A 9,446-nucleotide genomic window follows, 5' to 3' on the forward strand; every position below is an offset into this window, starting at 1 on the left:
TCCTGCCCCTTCTTTGGCTCCTTGCTCAAATATCACCTTCTCAGTAAGACCTTCCCCAACTGCCCTATTCTCCACACCCTACCTCTCACCTATTTTGTTTTTATCCATAGCACTTTGTCATCATTTAACATATTGTGTATTTTACTTTCTTGTTTATTGTCTACCCCTCTGCTGCTCACCCAGAGAATATAAACACTAAAGAGAATCAGGGATTGTTGTCTGTTTTATTCATTGTTGAATACCTAGTATATACAACAATCCTGGACACATGGTAGGCACTCAGTAATATTGTTGATTACTTGAATGAATGAATAAATGAAAATTTATTCTTATACAGGTATAGGAGACACACTAAACAACAAGACATGGTCCTTGCCCCAAAAAATCCATGGCGGAAAGTAGAGAAATATAAAAGTTAACAGAATTTCTATTCAATATGTTGATTGCAGTCCTAGGTATGAATGTCAAGAAGGCTATGGGAACACATGGTAGATAATAAATGCTTACCACAGTTTTAATGAATGATTTCCAGTTAGTTTTACTAAGAAGAGAAACACTTCTCTTGAGACACTGACAGTCTCCTAATGACTCCTGTCCTTTACAATCCCTGAGGAAGGACTGGAAACTAAAGAGAAACTGTTGATATTACAATGCTAGCTTTACCATTGGAAATGTAAAGCGTTGATCTTTGTTACTTGTTAAAATCACAAAGTAAAAATGATGTTAAACTGAAAGCAAATGGCAAAAATGTGCCAGGATAGGTAGTACCCAAGAGGATTCCAATGAGGCTTATTACTCTGCATTAAGATGTAAATTGCATAGTCCTTTGAGTCAATATGAGCCGATTGTGTATTTCCTTTAGCCAAAGGTGAGTCAGTTTGAGGAGTAAAAATAAAATAACAAAAGCATGAATTGCTTAAATGAACCTTCCCCCTGCTGCTAAAACTTTGCACTGACACTGTGTCTGACAACAAAGCAATAGATTGGGAAATGAAAAAGTGAGTCAACCAATTGTTCTGCCCACATGACATAAATGCTTTGACTTCTTTACCCACTGAATTGATACTGTGTATGTGTGGTTTGAAGAGTAGAAAATGGGCCAGTGGAGGGGAGGGTATTTTGAGAAGCATTTGGTTCCACATCATTCTCTTTCTCATAATCTGACTTTTCCTGGGTGGTGAATGATTGACAGTCAGCATAAACTGTTCCGCAGCTATCCCAAACATAGTTTGCATACTGTGGTTCCAAATACTCCTGCTTCATTTTTCTTCACATCCAGGGAATAGTACATTTTGATCTGTACTAGAAGCAGACAAAGTCATCATAGGGGCCATTAGTAATTGGTACTATGGAGTAGGTATGCTCACTCAACTAAGCGGAGTACAGAGAATGAGAAAACCACATCAAGGCTGGGCTCTTTGGAATCCTTACTTTGAAGGAGCCCATGAAAGACAGAATGTAAGGGTGGTAGTCAGAGAAGTTGGAATAGTGGTCCATTTCAGTAGTGAAGGAAAGAAAGGATTTATGATAGAGGTCTGCAATGTCACATGCCTCTGAGAGGTCAAATCAGATGAGAACTAACCACAAGGTGGAAGCAACCTAAATGCCCATCAACTGATGAATGGATAAGCAAAGTGTGGTAAATCCATATAATGCAATATTATTCAACCTTCAAAAGGAATAAAGTACTGATACGTGCTACAACATGGATAAAAAGTATGCTAAATAAAGGAAGCCAGTTACAAAAGGCCACACATTGTATACTTCCACTTTGATGAGATGTCTAGAAAAAGCAAATCCATAGAGACTGAAAGCAGATTAATAATTGCTAGGGGCTGAGGGGATTGAGGGGAAATGGGGAGAGACCCTGATTAATGAGAACAGGATCTCCTTTTGGGGTGATGGCAATATTTTAGGACTAGAGGTGAACATTTCACAACAAGTGAATGTACTAAATGTCATTGAATTATACACTTTAAAATGTTAATTTTATGTTAATGTGAATTTTACCTCAATAAAAAAAGACAAGGACTGAGCATGGCCCTTGGGTTAAGAGGTCACTAAGATTTCCATAAGAGCAGTGTCAGTGGTGCGGTGAGGAAGAAGTCAGACTCTAGTCAGTTGAATGATGACTGGATATTGAGAAAGGGGATGCAAGGAGTATACAGAAATCTTTCCAGAAGTAGAAAGATAAAGTTAGAGTTGGAGGGTTAAAGGAGGATATTGTTTATTCACTCAACAATGCAGGAGACTTAGGCCGTTGTATTTGCTAAGGAGAGGCAACTAGTGGAGAGAGAGGGGCTGAGAATACAGGAGAGACACTGGCTGGCAAATAGAGTGAGTTTTCTACAGAGGCAATTGGGATGGGAGCCAGAGGTAAAGAGGTTCACTTTAAATAAAAGATGGAACTATGCTTCCTATGGGAGGCAGGGAAAAGTGATGCTAAGGCAGATGAGGGTATGTAGAGGAAGTTGAAGATTTTCCAATCTATTCACATTCTCTCTATGAGATCAGAAGCCAAGGCAATATATAGAGGAATGATTAAAACTGGCTAGTTGAAATAGCCCCCATGTGATTACCAGAAATTGACTGACTTTTCCTTTCCTATAACCGTTACTGAGGGAACAAAGACTGTTCTCAAGAGTCTTTCATTTTAATTTATTTCAGTTGTCTATATTGGGCTCATTTCAAAAAAATTCTATAACTCCTCACTCCCCACCACACACATGAATTTAAATTTTGAATTCCATTTGTCTAATGAGTAAATATATTTATAACATTAAAATAACAGTAAACCCAGTGAGCCCTCCAATTCTAATAATCTTAAAGTACAGTATCTGAGGCATCTAAAGTTCAGTGCCTTAGAGAGTTAATTAAGTCAAGTTAATTGGAAAAGATCTAATCTCCAGATAGGTAACATGGTTGATTATCTTGTTTATGCTTAAACAGAATAACAGAGGTCATTACAATACTTTTTAGAACATTATTGATTGATACATAATTTCTTAATTAATTTTGATTGACAGTATCTTGCCTCTTGAATTTACTCTTTCATCGGAATGTCCTCAGCACAATTGATCTATTGAAATCACGATGATTTAGCAAATGATCATTTGTATAATTTAGTTTTAACATACAAAATGCCCTGGCATTTGGCATTTTACTGGCACTCAGTGTAAGCCAGCACATTCACACATATGTGTGGCATGCTGCCAAGGGCCAAACTGAAAGGATGAAAGTTTCTGGGAGCAGTAGAGGTACCAATGAGTAGTTTGGACAGGATTTTTAGCACCCCCCACCCTCCTCAATCTCCATAGCTTTCTCCCATTCCGAAGCTACTTCAAGTAAACATATACTCTAGGTGAAAACTGTGGGCTTGGTCAAGTGCAGTGGCTCACCCCTGTAATCCCAACACCTTGGCAGGCTGAGGTGGGAGGATCGCTTGAGCCTAGGAGTTTGAGACCAACCTAGTCAACATAGCAAGACCCCATCTCTACAAAAAATGTAAAAATTAGCCAAGTGTAATGGTGCGTGCCCATAGTTCCAGCTACTTGGGAGGTTGAGGTAGGAAGATTGCTTGAGCCCAGGAGGTTGGGGCTGTAGTGAGCCATGATTGCGCCACTGCATCCCAGCCTGGGTAACAGAGTGAGACCGTCTCTCAGGAAAAAAAAAAAAAAAACGTATATTTGCTTGGCAAATACAACTTCAAGACAAGTTTTCTAACCCCTTCTTCCAACCAGTTTGGAATCCTCAAGTCTCTGCTCTATAGAAATGAATAAGAAGAAATGTTGGAGCTCTGCATAAGATAGTCACTTCTCAAAATGAAGCTGGGACAGGCTGCTTGGTGACTGGAAGGTACTGTAGGGGAATCTGCTTGAGAGACTGTAGAGGGAGTTTCTAGTTTCAATAGAAGTTCAGACTAATATGCTCTTCTAGGTGCATTCAATGATAAATTCTTAAATTCCAAGCTTTGCAATAAAGTTGAACCCCAAAGAGCTACCAAAGATACCTTTAACTCATTCAGGTTTTAACTATATATGTATGTCAACATATAGTTAAAACATGAATGTACGTATATACATATGCAAACATGTACATACATATATACAGTATATATGTATGTCTATATGAAGTATGTCGATATTCTGTATATACGTATGTATATATACTGTTTATGCATGTATGTGTATGTTTGTGCTGAATATGTGTGTGTTTGCATATGTATATATATGTACATTTCACTGAGATCTGTTTTACAATATTACAACTATTAAAATAGTTATCTATAACACTGTATTTCTCCCCAAATATTAATTATCAGGAAACTTAGTTACAGCAGTAGCTGTTTGTAAAAAGATATCCCCAAATAAGTTCTGAAGGCAAATTATCTTTCTTTTCTGCAATATTCCATAAGTTAAGGCTAATGATTTTAGAGCAATTATCTGGAACAAACCATGGACTTTTAGAGAAAAGGAACTCATATGGATTCTATCTCACTTTGGAGTGTTCACTTGCACATTTGTGAGTTACCTTCATCAAATGTCTACTGTTCTGACCATTTTAGAAACATAAAAGATGGAGTTCAAAGGTTCAAACTGAAGAAAATGGAGAAAATTGACAATAATACATAAAGCAGCTGTGTTTAAAATAAATCTTCAAATATTCTGTACCTCACCACTGGCACAGCTGTAGGGGAAACTGCTGTAAATGAGCATGTTTTACATTTGGACAGTATAATGAATTTTCCCATAATACTTAAGCAATTAGCCAAGCGTTAGTGTTTTGCATAGAATTTTGTCCTTGTTATAATAATTTCTTACATGTTTATATCACTTTAGAGTTTGTAGTGTTCTTTGATGTATATCCTTTTGCTTTAACAAGTTACCCAACATTTCCTCTGTGCTAGGCATTTGACACGTTCTACAATCTATCTCATTTAGCCTTCACAACAGCTCCATACAGAAGGGCCTGTGATCTCAGCTTGTGGATAAGCAGCCTGAGGCTTGGATTGAGGCTTGGATTGAGTAAGTACCTTGTGCCTGCTAATGCACCTTCAAATTAGAATATGGAGCCTGGCTTCTACCTCAGATCCAAGTTACCTGGAGCCCAATCTCTTTGCCATCATCCCTTGTGGCTTCTGAACTTTGCCTTCCCTTTCTTCTTGTTTCACTTCCACCTCTTACTTATGTGTGGTCCCATATTGTTTAAAACCTTTATTGGTAGTTACTATGGGGAAGTAGTTATATAAGACAGAGCTGCTAAACAACGACGATCATAACAATAACAATAATAACAGTAGTTGCTAATATTTATTGAGCTAAACCGACTGTGTCTGGCACTGACTAGGGGCTTTTGATTCCTTATCTCCTTGAATCCCCACACATGTATCATGTGTTGCATTTAAAACTTACTCAGTCCTGGGAGGCTGGCAAAACTAGCATCCATATCAATGGTTCCTTGAGGCTAAGAGACATGTCTAAGGTCACACTGCTTGTAGGATGAATACCAGAACTTAGGTTATCTCTCCTCCCATCAGATACCCTTACTCTCTACTGCACCTTACAAATACTAGTGATTGACCACTATATACCCCCAGATGACACTATTTACATTTGTTTTACCAATTTACTTCCACAGCAGGCACTAATACTGCAGTAAAATTAATGATTGTGTCCCTCTTTAGTGCTCTTCTATTCAAATTGCTTTATGCCCCAAGGATAGAAAAGTGATGGTCTCTCTGTGCATCTGTGTCCCTTTTTCATGTCATCTTATTCCTGACAACAAATTGAACTTCTGATGTGGACAGATAAGATTCTGACTCACCCGGGCGTGGTGGCGGGCGCCTGTAGTCCCAGCTACTCAGAGGCTGAGGCAGGAGAATGGCATGAACCCGGGAGGCGGAGCTTGCAGTGAGCCGAGATTGCGCCACTGCACTCCAGCCTGGGCGACAGAGGGAGACTCCGTCTCAAAAAAAAAAAAAAAAAAAAAGATTCTGACGCACTGAGCTGCAAGGCAGGAGTGACTCAGTAGAATAAACGTGTTCTCGTGGAAGTCTAGAAAAGTGATCTTAGGGAAGAAAAGAGCATGTACTAAGAAAATTAGGTTTGCCTCCAAGATGAGTCATGGTGTCAACGCCTCATCGGAACTAGTCCATTTTGTCCTAAGTTCTGGGAAGCAGTTAGCTACTTTGCTTCCCTTGTCTATCAGGAAGTATGATATAATGGCAAGAGCGTAGGAGGCCAGAAAATTGGGTTCTAAACTGATCTTGACCACTAACTAGCTGTGGGACCGCTTCCCTTCTCTAAGCCTAAGTCTCCTCATTGACAAAAGGAGAATGTCACACTAACTCATCTGTAAATGCCTTTTTACTTGAAAAATAATGACAGCTAAGTTTTGCAGACGGCCTCATGAACCACTTCTATGAACCTTATTGCATTTACTCATCATTACATGCTTGCAAGGGAACCATTTGTCTTTCTTCATTTTACAGATGAGAGAAAGACCAGGACTCAAGAGCCTAAGTGACTGATCCAAGGTCATACAGCTAGAAGTGATGGAGCCAGGAATCAAACTCATATATCTTTGATCCTGAACTTCATCTTTTTTTCACTACCCCACATCTACATTTGCTTATTCTATGTGTTAAACATTTGTCTGTATCTTATTGATTAACATGACAGTCTCAACAGTTGATTTAGTTGTGTGTATAGATTCTTTTCCTAAATGGCCACACATTACCTTAATTTGCTGGCTTCCAACTAAAGAAACGTGATAATTTGTAAGGAAGAATAATCTTTTATGACAGGGGTAATGGAGAAAGTAAATACTTTCTTGAATAAATAAAATTTATTAATATGCCATTGTATTTAGGGCTTAAACTTACTCAGAAACCAATAAATCCCCAAAATAATGTATCCTTCTGAAAGGCCATCCAAGACCTGCTTCTCAACCATTCACAACATCTCTATCCACACACAGGTCTGAGACAGAGACTTTGGGTGATATGTAGCCAATCAACCACACCTTGTGGCTGAGCCCTGGGGGAAGTAGACCTAACTAGAAAAACACCCAGATGGACTTTTGGCTGGGTTTCAGTAGGGGCATTCCATCTTCTCAGAAGGAGAAAACTGATAAGTCATCCTTTTTATTACTTGATGTGGTCTATGGCTTTAAATGATCCTGTTTAGTTTCTGACTCAATAAGCCTGAACCGATCTCCTAGAAGGCAAGCTCTGTGCCGTGTGGGAAATAAGAAGAATGAATAAAGATGGATGGTTCTTATTCATAAGGAGCTTCTGTACAAGTGGGGGAGACAAGTAAATCATAATTACTAATCCACACAGGATGCAGTAAATGAATAGGAACAATGGATGGGCTATGGAAGCTCAGAGTGTAGAATAAAATAAATCTGACTTGGTAGGGGCAGGGAATGGAATTGATGATCAAATGATCAAGGAAGGCTTCACAGAGGAAGTGGCACTTGAGCTGTGACTTAAGGAAGGTATGATTGCAAGAGATGGAGAACTGGAGAAACAGCATCCCAGGCTGAGAAAGCAGCATGTGGAAAGTCACAAAGGCATGAATTTTTATACTGACTATTTAGATTGTCTTGAATTCCATGCTTTATTCTGTAGGCATTAAGGAGGCGTTGCACGTTTTGGGGTAGGAGATAGATGTGATCTGTCTGGAGGTTAAGTAAGAAAAAGTAGGTGGTGGTATGGAAGGATGGATGGGGGGACAGAGGAGATACAGGATAAATTGGAGGTAATCATGAGGTTACGAAATGATGATAAGATATTGAGAGCCTGAATGGTGGTGATGGAAATGAAGACATGAATGCAATTTTTTGTGTGTTTCCACACTGGAGAGGGAGAACCTGCTCAGTTGGATATGGAGATGATGAAGAAAGACGTGACCATCTGATCTTCAATAAAGCTGACAAAAACAGGCAATGGGAAAAAAGACTCCCTATTCAATAAATGGTGCTGGTATAACTGGCTAACCATATGCAGAAGATTGAAGCTGGACCCCTTCCTTATGCCAAAAAGTCAACTCAAGATAGATTAAATACTTAAATATGAAACCCAAAATTATAAAATCCCTGGAAGACAAACTAGGAAATACCATCCTGGACATAGGAATGGGCAAAGATTTCATGACAAAGACACCAAAAGCAACCACAACAATTGACAAATGGAATCTAACTAAACTAAAGAGCCTCTGCACAGCAAACAAAACTATCAACAGAGTAAACAATCTACAGAATAGGAGAAAATACCTGCAAACTATGCATCTGAGAAAGGTCTAATATCCAGAATCTATAAGGAACTTAATTCAACAAACAAAATGCAAATAACCCCATTAAAATAGGCAAAAGACATGAACAGACACTGCTCAAAAGAAGACATACAAGGAGCCAACAAACGTGAAAAAATGCTCAACATCACTAATCATCAGAGAAATGCAAATCAAAACCACAATTAGATACCATCATGCACCAGTCAAAATGGATATTATTAGAAAGTTAAAAAAAAACAGATGTTGGCAAGGTTGTGGAGAAAAGGAATACTTATACATTGCTGATGGGGTGTGTAAATTAGTCCAACCATTGTGGAAAGCAGTATGGCAATTGCTCAGAGAGCTAAAAGCAGAACTACCATTCAACCCAGCAATCTCATTACTGGGTATATACCCAGAGGAATATAAATCATTCTCCCTCAAAAACACACGCATGCAAATGTTCATTGCAGCACTATTCACAATAGCAAAGACATGGAATCAACCTCAATACCCATAGACTGCATAAAGAAAATGTGGTACATATACACCGTGGAATACTATGCAGCCACAAAAAAGAATGAGATGATGTCCTTTGCAGAGACATGGATGGAGCTGGAGGCCATCATCCTTAGCAAACTAACTCAAGAGCAGAAAACCAAGTACCACACGTTCTCACTTATAAGAGGGAACTAAATGATGAGAACACATAGACACATAGAGGGGAACAACACACACACTGAGGCCTATCAAAGAGTGGAGGGTGGGAGGAGGGAAAGGAGAAGAAAAAATAACTATTGGGTACTCGGGTTAATACCTGGGTGATGAAGTCATCTGTACAACAACTCCCCATGACATGAGTTTACCTATGTAACAAACCTTCACATGTACCCCCGAACCTAAAATAAATGTTTTTAAAAAGCCGTAAATAAATAAATAAATAAATAAATAACTTGCATAACACTTAACTGTTACATAACACTTAACACTCACCCTGTTCTAAGGGTTTTACATAAAGTAACTTATTTAATCCTCACAAAAACTTTTAAGATAGAGACTGTCAACTTCAAACATTAAGAAACTCAGGGAAAGAGAAATATGATTTTCTGCCCAAATTCACACAGCTAGCTCTATTTTAAAGATGGGATTGAAATCCAGGCACTTTGGCTT

Source organism: Nomascus leucogenys, chromosome X (assembly GCF_006542625.1).
Source record: "Nomascus leucogenys isolate Asia chromosome X, Asia_NLE_v1, whole genome shotgun sequence".
NCBI classification, from domain to species: Eukaryota; Metazoa; Chordata; class Mammalia; order Primates; family Hylobatidae; genus Nomascus; species Nomascus leucogenys.